We start from the raw sequence: 13,255 nt of genomic DNA on the forward strand, positions 1-13,255 counted from the left end.
ACCATGTATGGGCAATCTGCTCTATAGCCTAAGATAACAGATAACAGCACTAGGTCCCAGTGACTTTGCTGCTTGAGGATGGGCCAGTGGCCAAGCAGTCTTAGGCCTCCTGGAAGTCTGTGAGAACTACAGACTTTCAACCTACCTGGGACCAGCTCACCCAGATTCTACAATTTGAACAAGAGTCCCAAATACTTCCAGTGTGATTAAAGCTTAAGAAGTACTGATGGTTTGGAAATAGATACCCTGCCTCAGGTACCTTATTTTCATATTTGTTTTTGTTTTTGTTTTTGTTTTTAAATCCAGGGCTGGAGAATTAGCCCAGTAGTTAAGAAAACTGCCTACTCTTCCATTCCCAGCCCCCACATAGCAGCTCAACTTCTGTCTCAGGAGATCTGCCTCCCTCTTCTGGCCTCTGAAGGCATGTACATGGTGCACAGATGCACTTGCAGTTGTGTGTGTATGTGTGTGTGTGTAAAATAACCAAACACAAATAAAATTTAAAAAATAAAAATAACCAAACGCACAAAATAAGGCAATGCATATCAGCACACCAGCCTTGCTTCCCACCTCCAGATTTAAGATTAAAAAGAGCAAGCATAGCTTCTGGGTTGAACACAGTCTTAATTTTTCTTCCTGTTGCTATGACAAAATTCTCCCACAAAAGCAATTTAAGGGAGAGAGGTTTGTTTCAGTTCACAGTTCCAGGGCAGAGTCCACTGTGGAGGGGAAGCCTCCAGTGTGATCTGAGCTGGAAGCAGCTTGTCCTAGGACATCCACAGCCAAGCAGTGGGAGCAGTACATGGCCATGTTCTGATGGCAGTCTCCATGTATACAATTGAGAATCCTCTGCTCAGGGAATGGTCCTGCCCAGAGTCAGCACCGCTCTTGCTACATCAATCACTGCCATCCCCCACATACGTGACCGGAGAGGCTCATTTCTCAGGCAACTCTCGGTTCAGTCAGGCTTGACAATTCATGTTAACATTCACAGACACTATACTAAGTTCTCTTCAAATATAACTCATTTAACCTTCCTGGTTGCCTAATGAGAGACACTATCATGCCTTATATTAAGAATGAGGAAACTGAGGACAGAGAGCTGCATTACCCACATAAGTACTTGCAAGTTCATAAGCAACAGTCAGGGACCTATCTGGAGGCTTAGACCTGAATGCAGGATATTATTCTTCATCCAGGCTGGATAATATTCCACTGTGTGGACATATCATACTTTGTTATAGCTGTCTGTTGATCGATAACTGAGGATTTTTTGTCATCTTTTGACTATTTGAAAGAATACTGCAATTAACAATATACAAGTAATCTACTCAAATTCCTGGTTTCAGTTATATTAAAATTATATTAACTATTGTTGCTTTTGTTATTGTTTTGAGAGCGGTCCCTAGAGGTCCAGCTATCATTCAACAAATGCCTGCCTCCTGGACATGTGTGTCCCATCTGGTTAGATCTGATTTTTCAAGAGAAGATAAAAATATGGGAATGGTTGATTACTGGTACAAAGGAAAACCAAACTGAACCAAGGCCCTTGTGTAAGTACACTCAGTATCTGGGGTCTGCCCTTGAACTTGCAGATTGTTACTTATTTCCAGAGGAATAATCTGATCATCCACAGCCTGGCCTCAGGCCAATTCCTCAGTCCATTCAGAGTCCTTGGGTCCTACCCTATCAGACTACTGAAGATGGGCCAAGCTCAGACCTCAGTCCCATGAATGTGCCACCATACCTTGCATAAAATAATCTTAACAGAATCCCAGCAGCGTAGGTACTGTTTCCATTTTATAGATGAGAAACAGGCTTGGTGAACTGAAATTAATTACCCGAGGATGCCCCACTGGCTAATGCCATGCTTTGGGCTTTACTTCATTTCCAAAGCCTAAGCCCACACCTTCCCTTTACTGGGAGAGCAGAAAGGACTGAACCTGGAGTATCTCTGCCTACCCCACACATTTCTAGGTGTTCTTCCCAGCACCAGTTACCAGGCATACCAGACAGACTCACCTTAATAAGCTTAATGAATTACTATCACAGCAAATAATATAATATATAGTAACATATAATATAATATATAGTAACAGGGTGCCCCACACACCAGTTAAACCAGGAAGGTTGGGATGCAGCCCTCATTATTACTGACTTTTAAAAAGTCTTCAGTTTCTACCAAATCAAAAGCAAGAAAACAAAACAAAAGCATTGATTTCCAGGGCCTGGTGCTTCCAGGGAGAATTCTCCAACTCCTTAAAATGATCACCTCTTCCTGTAGATGATGCTCTGTGAGAGCTGAGGACCACTGCAGTGGATCTGGAGGCAGGACCTTTAAGACGTGATTGGTTAGGTGGGGAAGATGGATCAAGCCTTTTCTCCAAGGAATGAGCCCTTGCTCTCCAAGGATGCATTAGTTACAGAGTGTGTGCTGTTATTCAGGGAGAGGACGCTCACCTCATTTGTCTCTCTGGATGTACCTGCTTGTCCTTTTGTCTCCTGCCATATGACGACAGTATTAGTTCTGGCAGCAATGGAATTTCTAGCTTCCAGACTGTAAACTAAATAAGTTTCTGTTCTTTGCAAATTATCCAGTCTTGAGTATTTTGTTATAGCCACAGAAAGTGAACTAAGATAGGAGAGGCTGGGTCTCAGGCAGAAAACGGACTCATTTGATAGAGATGGGAAATGGGAGAGGGGAGAGAGAAGAGGGGAAAGAGGAGGAGAGAGGGGAGGAAAGGGAGGAGAAGGGAGAGGAGAGGAAGGGGGAGGGCTAGCGAGAGGGGAGAGGGAGCCAAGTCACAAGTGCTGCTTTCCCCACCCAGTTCCCCCCTTCCCTTGTGATCAGCCAGGCTGCAGTTCACACTCTCTTCAAGAGTTCTCTAAACTTGCACCAGGGAGAAGACATCCAGAAGCTGAAGGTGAGCATGCTTTACCGTGGAATCATGGGTCCCAGAGGTCCTACAGGCTTTCTTTCTGCCCTCCCTTCCTTCCTTGACTCTCTGAAAATTTACATCTGGCCATCCATTTGAGTCCAGTAACACAGCAGGAGCCAATCAAATTGGATTCTGTGGGTAAAAAAAGTGCTGTGACTGAGCAGATGTTACTGCTCTCTGCATCAGCACCCCAGTTCTTGCTGGAGCGTCTGAAGTCTGAGCCTGCTGCTGGTGCTGCTGACGTGCTCAACTTATTTGTTAAGTAAGGACCAGTGTGACTGACAGGCACTTGGCTCAGCAGACAGAACATGAAGTCACTCTAAGCTGTGCTAGAATCTCAGCTGTCTATGCTCTTCCTGTCACTCTGAGCAAGTCATTTGGCATTTTTCACTCTGACCTTTGAAATGAGGAATTTGGACTTTACTTTTTAAAAGTCCAAGCAGGCCAAGATACCAAGAAGTATCCCCTTGGATCTTAGGGAGGTTGCTGGTATTATGGAACACTGATGCACATGCCAAGGGGACAGTGGATGTATTGATTCTCTTTCTTTTGTCTGATGATGGCAATAATTATGGCCATATTTTCTAATATATTTCTCTCCTTTTATTTTTTAACACAATATCTGCTCTCAGGTGACTTCATTTACTACAATCATCTAGAAATTACTAATATCTGTCTAAATTTATTTTGAGCTACTTTGATGGCTTGTGAACTATTTAAGATAGTGTACTAAAATGAACTCTTTAGTAAGTTTATATGGACCAAAATATTAAACAACACCATACACACACACACACACACACACACACACATTAGTATGTGCACCAGGTAAAAATAGTTGACCAGTGATACTCCAAAGTTCTGAATTTGTAGGGTGGGGGGAGTTGGGGAACATTGAGTAGGGGTGTGTCAGCTCTCAGGGATGGGGTGTAGCATTTTAGGGAAAGCAAAACCATCTTATTCCCTTGTGTGACATGAGCTCTTCAAGTATAGACAGTTCATGTTGACTGTAGAATTGTCCTCACCTTGAGCGTGTCCTCAGTCTGACTGACCAAAGGATCCTGGTCTGAAAAAATTAGTTAAGTGGCTGTAGAAATGGTTCAGCAGGTACAGGGGCCTGCTGCCAAGCCTAAGGACCCAAGTTCAATCCCCAAGACCCAAGTGGGAGAAGGCAAGAACTGACTGTGTACCCACCCACCCTGAAACAAACAAACAAACAAACAAACAAACAACAAACAGCCGTAACATCCACAAAGAGTACACATCTGTGTCTCATGTTTTCAGTACCCCATGAGGAGGTCATAAAAAAGGGAAATTGGAAATATTATTATTTCTTTTACATTTGAATAGCCTTTTGGAAGCAAACCCTGGATCTTGTCACTTTTTGATGGCAAGCCTCAGAGGGAAAGGTCAATGCTTCACCAACTCTCCAAGCTGCCAGTCTTTGATGCTGGTTCTTACTGTCAGTAAGACAAAGACATGAGCTTTAAGGAGTATCACTGCCCTGAAAATACCAGACCTAAGAAACACAACAAAGGAATACAAAGTAAGAGCAGAGGAGCAGTTACATTTAAACTCCAGTGCAGATGAACTTTTCAACAGACTTCTAAGGAGTAGGTGAGAGTAACTTGATGTCACCCTGTTTCTCTTTAGGTTAGGAAGTGTTACAGACACACCTCCCAGCTTACAGAGGGCGCTGTTACCACTGAACATTTCCTTGAGTGTTTAAAGGTCCAAATAACTGGTGTCATTTTGTCTTGTTTTGAAAGAATGACCCTGTTTCCCCAATCTTTCTGCATCCCATTTCATGACAATCCTTACACAACTTCCATGACAGAGAGCCTTCTGTTGTACAAAGTAGAGGGCTGGATATGGCATCTGTCACCTGGAATTCCTGATTAGTGTTTTGCTCTGCTATATGGGGAGGGTCCTTACTACCCCCTTAACAGCAGTGATGTCAGTCTCACAGAGTTCATGGATTAAAGATCATCCTATTCTCCCAAGGGAAATGACCCCCCCCCCCCGTTAACCGTGAGGATGCTAGTTTTTTTTAATCCGTTAGACTTTGCCTAGTAAGTAAGCATTTGCCCTTGATAGTGGGAAACTGCCAGAATAGAAAAGCTAAGTTGTACTACTCGGAATTGCTTATGTTCAACATTACTTATCGACAAAATGGTAATTTCAGGCAATTCACACATTACAAAAGCAGTCACGGACTTGAAGGAGAGCTAAGCAGCTTCTGCTTGGGGCTAATCCTGAAGCATACCTGAGCAGCTTATATTCTTGATGTTAGAGAGGAGCAGGGCCATTGCTGGGTTGGTGGGGGGAGAACAGACTCTTATCACAAGCAAATTAATATCTATCATCAGCTTCCGACTTACATGCTCTACATGAGTCTAAGTTCCCTCTTTGCAACTGTAGGTGGAGGCTAGCTCTCAGCTTTTTCATACACCTCTATATTCCCTTCCCCACCCCCCACTGGAATGCCCTAGAGCCATGGCTCATGTATTATAATACACTGTCATGGTTGTGGTCTAAGACAACATGTTCCACATTATAATATTCTTATCATCAAGGAAATAATGTAAAAAAGCCTTGCTACCTACAGTATGGCCTGGATCAGACAAAGCATGGGTCTTCAAACACTTGGGCTAAATGTGTAGATACATGGAAACCAGGCAATTGCTGCATCTCAAGCACGTCTGATAGGCACAAGATGTCTTTGTATTTCCTCCACTTCCTATTGCCTGAAATTCTTATCAGTTCCAATCTGGCAATTGGAAAGTCTATAAGACGCCATTTATATTTTCATCTTCCATTACTTTCCAAGCTTAAAGACATCTCCCAAATCTACCTTGAGACCCAAATGGGTACATACCCCAACTAATTTAATCTACTCTATGTCCTCCAAGGACATGATTCTCTGTGATACATCCATAGGTGGTGTCATCTTATTCTTTATTAATTCTTTCATGCCAGAATCAATTTTTTTTTTTTTTATTGAGTACCTATTGTGTGACAGGTCCTGTCCTAGGCCACAAGATGACAAACTACAAGTCAATAGGCCAGACTGGGCCTAAATCTGCTTTGTCAGTCAGCTTATTAAAGTCCAGCCACACTCTTGTTTCTATGTTGTGGAAAGCTGAGGTGAGAAATTATGACCAGACCATTTGGTTCACAAAACCAAAACATATTTCCTATCTGGTATCATACAGAGCAAGTTCGCCTGTCCTGTTCTAGATAAAATCAATGCAGTGCTGAACAAGAGAGACAAGTAGCCATGTGTCTTTGGGAGCGTCTGTAGTGAGCGTCCTGAATGAGAACTGTTAACATAAGGGGAACCCAGAGTTTACTCATAACCGTCTGAGCCACTCACTGCTGGTGCTTGCAAGAAAAAAGAAAACAAAACCCACAAGACAGGTGTGGAAAGAGATTTTGCAAAAAGAAACCAGAGAGAACAATGCTAAGAGATTTGATCAGTTAGTATGGAAACCCACTTGAACAGGCAGGGTACAAGGGGCACCCAATCCTGTGGGTCACATAATCCATGGTTCACCTGGAATACTCTTTAGATTGATGACTGAGTCTCACCTGGGACTCTATGTCCCACAGGGAGGACTGAGCTGTCCTATCCTTCATAGGCATACCCAGGTGATTCTGGAACAATTCATAGTATGGGAGATATTGGGTTCCTGTTAGGTCGTAGGGAGTGGCTGGAGGCGCCTCCAACATGGTCAGGCCGGAGTTCACTAGAGCGAGTGAGAAGCGGAAAGAATCAGGGCACAGACACATAGCAGTAGATGCAGTGAGAAGGCAGTTTATTATCTATTAATACTGGTACAGAGGAACAGAGAGAAGCTACGCGTACAGCATCAGATGTCGCTGGCAGTGATTTTTTTTTGAAAGTTGGTTTTTGTTTTGTTTTCATCTGAAGGAAACAGAACAGTCAAAGTACACTTCAGGTTACAAAGTACAGCAGCTAGCCCAGCAAGTCTAATTCAGAGTAAGCACAACAGGCTCCCAGCCCCCCCCACCCCACTGACCAACCACAAATGGATGTATATACAGAGGCGCCACTCACCCCGAGTGAGCTGTAAAGCTGAAAATCCTATCAACAACCTACATTCAACTGAAAAAACTGTATTAGACACAACATTTTCTGGAACCCTTCTTAAATTTTTTGTCTCCCCTAAGCCAGGAGTTTGAAAGGAAGAAAGAATATTCCAGAATCCTGCAAAAGACAGAACATATTTTCCCACTTGTCACAATAGCATATTGTGAAATTCAGTGGAGCTACACGCAGAACAGCTGAGATTAGACAGTGCCTGGTGACTTCTGACCTCTTCTATACAGAGACCTGTCACTGCAAGCCCAGTGATGTTGCCCTGCCCACCCAACTGGGAAGCCAGGAGGTTTCCTTGGTTACAAGAGTAACTGGTTCTCCTTCAGCACCTTCAGGCAATTGCATAGTTCTTTTTGCAGCTGTCTCCTTGGCAGCGAGGTTCACACATGGGCTTGAGCTGGGCTTGTTGGAAGAGTAGGGGGAGGTGGATTCTGGTGATGAAGGTTTTAAAATTATTTGTTTAGGAACTATGGGGGCTATTTTTTATTGAAATTGAAAAAAAATGTTTCTGACTTTGCCTTGTTGGGAAATGATGTGGTCTCTTGGGGGCAGGGAAGGGAGCAGTCTGAGAAGGGAGCTGAACAGCAATGGTGTGAAGCCTTGGAGGTGCGACATGGTCAGTCAGCTGGATACAGGGATGGGCAGCGATAAGAATGTGATGAGTGGGGATTCATAGATTTGGCATAAAATTGGATAAAAGATACAAGAACTACAAATTCACAGTCCCATCTGTGGATGAAGATAAAATTCTTTCTGTTTCTACCAACCTCTGAATTCACAATGCGACATCAGCAAGGGTAGAAGGCCAATGAGGGAGTTTGACATTGGATTTCTGTGTAGACTCTAGATCAAGCATGTCCAACCTGCAGCTCATATACTGACCGCATCCCAGATAGTGAATGACCACAATGTCTTATATTACATCATGTTACAATGTCAGGAGGTTGGACACCCCTGACAGTGTAGACGGTTATACACTTTGAACTCATCATTTCATATATTTTATACCATATATGCAGATGTACCGTAGAGAATAGTCCCTTAACCATAAATGCAGCAATCACTTTTTGCGTGTGTGAAAGAGTTGGACTCTGATCAACTAGGTTTCTCTTGCATGGAAAAATGCCATGTCCTTCCCAAAGACAGTTACAGATTATTGAAGGAGTGGTCCAAAGGGCCATCGAACTCACGCAATCTAATGGGCCAAGCACAGAAAGCTTAATCTGACAGCATGCATTTGTTGGACACCTTGGATTTAATGCAGAGGCAGTATAAGGCTGAGTCACAAGATCTGGGTTAGTGCTATAGAAATCGCCAGAAAGAAACCATAAGGGAACGAAAAAAATAACTCAGTCAGTCGAGGGTGTTTTCAAACTCAAGCTCCATAATGCATATAGATCTCACTATAAAAATATTATTCTCTAAAAAAATACACAAATGTAAAATATTCCATTTCTATAGCGACTTCTTACCCCCCACCTATACCATGTGACTCATTTTAGACTACAGAAAATACAGGACCTCAAGGGTGGTCCCATAGAAGTCTATCTTTCTTGGTTTTTCAAGCTTGTCCAACTGTGCTTACAACTGTGCTACTGGACCCAGGTAGGAGGCCTAACATGTTTGCTCACAGCAGGCAGCACAGTGAGGAAGTCACTGTAAGAGGTCACACGCTCCCTGTGTCCTGCGCCTGGAATGTCAGAGTGATTTGCAGGCTCAGATGGGCACCAGAAACACATTCAGTTGGCAGAAGGGCAGAACTAAGGTCCAGGCTCAGCCTATGTTAACCCCTCTGCACACCTGCAAGTTCTGCCTGAAGCTCCTGGGATGGAATTCACAGCTCTGGGTTGCAGTGAGGAAGAGAATGTTGTGTTAACACAGCTTTCGAGTACAACTCTATTTGTTTGTTTGTTTGTTTAAGACAAAACAGAAAAGGAGAACATAGCATTCAGTGCTAAGGCAAGCTATCCAATGGCACATTAGAACCCTTTCTCTGCCAGTCACTGTGTTGACATCACAAGGCAGATATAGTCTGTAAACATATATGCTATACAGTACATTAACCACATAAGGAAAGGAAAAGAAAACACCCTGTATGTCTTTTCTTTCTGGGATTCTGTTCTTTCAAGTCAGAAGGAGTTGTGAGGAGCCTAGGGAGAATTTCATGGTTGGTGAGAGGTGCTTTTATTTTGATTAAAACCAACCAACCAACCAACCAACCAACCAACCAACCAACCAAAAAAAAAAAATGCAGCTACTTGAAAAAAAAAAAAAGCCCCAGGTGACCAGTTGAAGGCAGTAGGAGAAGAAATGACCATTCACACCTCAGCCTATAGAAACTTAGAAATAGTCACAATATGTAAAAAAGTCATGAACATCAGGGAACATTTTGCTCCGGTGCCTGGTAAGAGAAGACAGTAAAAATTACTGGTCACCATCATCATCATCATTATTGTTGTTACAAAAGTTAAGGCTGTCCAGATCTGTGATGGACAAAGTCTGTGGTCCCTCTGTTACCTATTTTCATATTGACAGCTAGGTCTTTTGTGGCAGTTCTGACTCTCCTGTGTTAGACTGGGGTAGGGAAGGGAAGCCGAGGTCTCAAGTTATGTAAAGATGTTGGGGGAGCTGGTCTGAGGATCACCGGTGAAATTTTCTTTTAAAAATTTCAAGATGTAGTCTTTATACCTCTCTACATGTAAACAATCAGCAATTGGAATTGCAGTGAAGTGGATTTAAGAAGTTTGCTAAAGTCATAATTTTTTTTTTTTTTAACTCTTCTAATGAGGAATTTTAGTTTTTTCCCTAGAAGATACAGGCAGGTTTTCCTGGCAAGCCCTAAAGAAGGCTAGCCTCTGAAGGTGAAAGGTCAGCAAGACCTAAGACCCCATTTTTCTCATTCCTTTGGACTGTTTTATATGTACTGACAACTCCAAAGCCCCTGCAGTGTTTTACTAAGCCAGTAGAACAAAGAATGCTTTCCAGGTCTGTCCTAATCAATACACCTTGATTAAGACACCAGGGAGCTTTCAAACAATTGCATATTTATGAAGTTTTTGAAACCTATCTCTTTAAGATGCTGGGAGTTTACAGGAGCAGTTATAAATGTGAATATTATAAAAATACAATATGAAACTGTTCACCTTGAAATGGTTTGAACCATAAGCGGATATGCAGGAGATGAGGGTGTGTCTGCCAGGGAGGAGGGCAAGCTTCCTGTGCTTCCCAGGCACAAAGAGAGCAACCCACTGTGTAAGTTTTAAGTAAGAATGACACCAACCAAAAATGTCCCCAGTACAAGTTCTGTCTGCCTTCATCTGTGTTTCCAATAGACAGGGCCAAGGCAAGTATCTCAGTATTTTTCCTCTATCTCCTTACTCTGCTAGTCTTGGTAGATACCCGTTGTTTCTGGCGTTAAGTGGCTTATAGTTTTCAAGAGTGTTCTGTGGTTCCTGGAAAGAAAATTATTCTGGAAGTGAAGGAGTTGGGCTTCAGAGTTCTTTCCCAGAGATGATGGGAAGATCCCTATGTGCATTTGTCTTTTCATAAAATCTCAATACAGAAGGGAGTTTTTCAGCCCTCTCCTCAACACTGCCAATGATAACTGGAATCACTAGATAGCCAATCAGCTTAGAAGCAATTTGTTTTTTGTTGTCACATAAGGAAAAGAATACAATTATGGTAAAAGGTTAGTCTTACTGCATGTTAAAAGAAAAACAAAGTCAAGAATATTCAAGATTCTTTAGATATGTGGGGCTAGACCTGGCCATTATAACTGTCAAAAAAATCTAAATATCATTAAAATAAAAATATTCACTTCTTCTCTTTTATTTAAAAGGGAACTGATTATATATATTTATATATATATATATCACTCACATATGTATGTGTGTGTGCTTTTTTTTTTTTTTTTTTTTTTTTTTTTTTTTTTTTTTGAGGCAGAGTCTCACTATGAAGCCCTGGTTAATCTGGACTCACTATATAGACCAGGATGGCCTCAGACTAACAGGGATTTGCCAACGTCTGCCTCCCTAATGCCGGGATGGAAGGTGCACCCCACCATGGTGGGGGGACATGGATTAATATTTTAAACAACAGCCCAATTAATATTAGCTAGAAACAAGACTGTGGTTTTTGCAACTTCATTATGGATTCTTTACTCTGCTTATGTCTGGGTATGACCACACAGCCACATGCCTTGCTTCAAGATGAGGTGATACCACAAATTAGAGAGAAAGAAATGAGACAGAGAGAGAGAGAGAGAGAGAGAGAGAGAGAGAGAGAGAGAGAGAATGAGAATCTGTCTATCGATGGCATGGGGAGGCAGAGTCACAGATCCTGCTTACATGTCCATCTTCAAGGCCATAACTTGATGCTATAGATGGGCTGACCAAGCTCATTCCAGAAGAAAGATTGACTGAGCCTGCGTCCTCCACAGAGACTGGAATAGTATGCAAACATTGGCCATATTCAAACACACTTTCATTTACTGTAGCCACACATGATTTTCATAAGGGCAATGTGTCTTAACTTCAATTAAATGATATTCTTTAATAACAAAGATATAGAGCATATCCCAACTCAGAGTTTGCTGGTTTCTTGCTCATAATAATGACTAACAGATTGGGATGGGTATCCGTGGCCCTTGAGATCTTATGAAGCGTGGGAGGTACAGACTGTCGCCGTCATAGATAAGTCGTTCTCATAAGGAAGGGCAGGGGCGATACGTCCTGAAAGCTCCAAACAGCAGTCCCAGGGGCTCTGAGCTCTGCCGTCCACTCCCTCACTGTGCTTCTGAAACCTCACATGAGCAGTCAAATCCCCAGGAGAGTAGAAGAGACAGGCTAAGTAAGCTTTTAGATTGTACGTTTTCCAAATGACTTCTTAAGATGATAGATTGTCTAAAACCATGAGAACCAGTTTCTCCTTCTGTGGAAACGGGTTTATCCACATGGTGTTTTGTTCAAGGCTTGTGTGCTATTTAACCACTGGGGGAAAATGAAGTTGAGGGCAGTGTGGGCTGTTGGCACTGAGCCTGGTTCCCAGATAACAGAGTCACTGAGATCTACCGCAGCTGCTTTTGTGAAGCCCAGACCTGGTGATAATTCCCAGTTAACTCACAGGGAAACCTTGGAGGGGACAATCTGGGAAACTTTGCTCACTCCTTTGCTATTCCTTTATTTTTTTTTTTCTTGTTTATATATTAGGGATTAAAAATGACCCATGTTGTGCTCAATAAAAATGAAACCACTTGAGAAAAGAAGAACAGAAATTTCCTTCTAATCATAATAGATATAACTTCAAGCCAAGAAATAAACAAAATATCAGATTTATCCTCAAACAAGTTAAGTCGGACAAATTTAGTTGGCACTGTGCTATAATCCTCCAGGCTCTATTATTATTATTATTATTATTATTATTATTATTATTATTATTATTTTCAGAGCTACTTCCAAGATACATTAAGACATGATATAGCAGGTCGTAGTATGTGGTTCTTCCATGGAAACACTCATGATTTTGTTATTGATTTGTATGCAACTATGGTGTCTGGGTAAATGAAGTTATCTCATTAAAATCAGTGAACACAGCCCCACTTCCCCTGTCTCCTGCATTAGGTCCTTTTTTTCTAAATCCCCTCCCTTTTGCTTTCACTAAATACATGGCTGTCCGGTTTAGGGCAGAGCTAACTATGGATTTCAGGGGATGTTTATCAAGTTTGAGGTTTTAAAAAAATTCCTCACTATTCTACAATTCCCAGACATGAAGAAATGGTGCTTTAAGAAGCCCAGGAATGTGCCACTTAGTCAGACTATGTGGCAGAATTCAAGATCTTCATCTTTCAACATTTTTCACAATTTTCATTGAAAAGCTTTTTTGTTTTTATTCTTTTTGAGTGAGGAGACCTATATATTGAGGTTACATGAAATATTCTCTTACCCATGGGGACATTAAATAATAAAAAAGCACAGATGTAAGACTAATCAACTGGGCACAGGAGATGGACAGTTAATGCATACAGCACCATCCTTGATACAGTGAGGGGTTTTATGACAGCCTCCCCTATGTCAGAAAGACTGTTTTAAGGAATATGGTCACTGCAAAGAGACTTCTCAAAACGACCCCCTCTTTGAAAATAGATGAGTTCTATCAGAAAATATACATGGAAAAGAAAACAATATGAAACTTTACT

The 13,255-nt window shown here is 41.9% G+C and overlaps 1 protein-coding gene across 6 annotated transcripts in view; it reads right to left on the reverse strand.

The window, feature by feature from the left end:
* Window positions 1–13,255, reverse strand: part of Palm2akap2 (PALM2 and AKAP2 fusion) — a 422,795-nt gene that overhangs the window by 146,083 nt on the left and 263,457 nt on the right. The gene's annotated exons all lie outside the window — the stretch shown is intronic.

The sequence above is a fragment of the Arvicanthis niloticus genome, chromosome 5, assembly GCF_011762505.2.
Source record: "Arvicanthis niloticus isolate mArvNil1 chromosome 5, mArvNil1.pat.X, whole genome shotgun sequence".
Taxonomy (NCBI): Eukaryota; Metazoa; Chordata; class Mammalia; order Rodentia; family Muridae; genus Arvicanthis; species Arvicanthis niloticus.